The sequence below is a fragment of the Lactuca serriola genome, chromosome 2, assembly GCF_051521515.1.
Source record: "Lactuca serriola cultivar US96UC23 chromosome 2, Lser_US96UC23_V15, whole genome shotgun sequence".
Taxonomy (NCBI): domain Eukaryota; kingdom Viridiplantae; phylum Streptophyta; class Magnoliopsida; order Asterales; family Asteraceae; genus Lactuca; species Lactuca serriola.
Genome location: NC_136409.1, coordinates 35,317,617 through 35,318,883, shown reverse-complemented (window position 1 = coordinate 35,318,883; position 1,267 = coordinate 35,317,617). Strand labels below are relative to the sequence as shown.

The 1,267-nt window shown below is 35.0% G+C and overlaps 1 long non-coding RNA gene across 1 annotated transcript; it reads right to left on the bottom strand.

Moving 5' to 3' along the window:
* Positions 1 to 568: 568 nt before the first annotated feature.
* LOC145090278 (uncharacterized) lies at positions 569 to 1,053 on the bottom strand. The gene is made up of 3 exons (XR_013701470.1): positions 1,020 to 1,053; positions 687 to 755; positions 569 to 589 (listed from the first exon to the last, which is right to left on the bottom strand). It is a non-coding gene; the product is annotated as an uncharacterized LOC145090278 (long non-coding RNA).
* Positions 1,054 to 1,267: the final 214 nt, after the last annotated feature.

Below are 1,267 nucleotides of genomic sequence, written 5' to 3'. Positions count from 1 at the left end.
GTAAAAAAAAATAAATCAGATCCATAAAAAACAATAAGGGCAAAATAGTCAATATAACAACAGATATTACCTTTGGCCCATCATTTTTCGGGTGATACTTTCTAGCACCCCACGGATTTTTTACCAACCAGTACTTCATGCCAAAGCTGTGTATATGATGTATTCACCATCACCACAGACAACAACATACCTCCTATTTGGGTTGTGCTTCAAGCTCTATGGAAAAATAGAAAAGTCAAAGTCCATATGGTTGACTATTTTCAGTTTAAAGGAAGGTAGGAACAAGCATAACTCACTTGTGGATAAAGATCACATGTTCCCAGTTCTTTAACTACTAAAGGCAGCCTCTCTCCATCAGAAACCTGAATAAAAAATAGATTTTTTTCCCATTTCATTGTTAACATAACATAACATGTATATGGGCTTTAAAGTCCAAACCTCATGATCAACTCCCACACTCTTGATGTTAATAATTTGAATTTCATTATGTTTAGCCCATATAATTTTTCCACTATTGTCCATGCTGGCTACAGGCTCTTCACGTCTAATTTTCACCATTATGGTTCCTTCATCATAGCCAATAACAATCCTGTAAAAACAGTAATTAAATTAAATCCAGATGAATGAAGAAGCATCAAGATTCAAGACCCACAAAACAAAAAACAAAAAGTGCTATACAAACTTACCGACGTGAACCTTTCATGTATCCAACAGCCCAAACCCTTTCAAGTCCATAGTTCAAGGTGTTCTCAAGTCTGAATAAAAAAAAAAAGTGGCATAAAGTCAAAAAGTTTACATTTTTAACATATGTATAACGAGGGTATTTTGGTCTTTTGATAGGAAATGAAGAAAGAAATGGAATTCCTTCCATCCATCAAACATGGAATTTGAAGGAATCCAACAAAAATTGAATTCCATCCATTGGAAACCAAACACACCATGGAATGGAATCTAGCATTCCGATTCTTTTAGAATCTACAAAACAAACACACCCTTAAAGGTAAAAAACAAGAGCTCACCTGTAAGTGGTTGAATGCCATATACGGACAGTACCATCTTCTGAACCTGTCATTATTATTAGAAACTCGGGATGGAAACATACAGCAGAAACATTGTGTGTGTGACCTTCTAGAGTTTGGACACAGGTTTTAGTTGGCAACTCTACAGTAACAGATCACAGTTGTGACCGTATTGTTGGATTCTCATATTGAGATAGTAAAGGGAATCAAATCAGTTTAGAAATTGTAAGTAAATGAGATTCAATTCC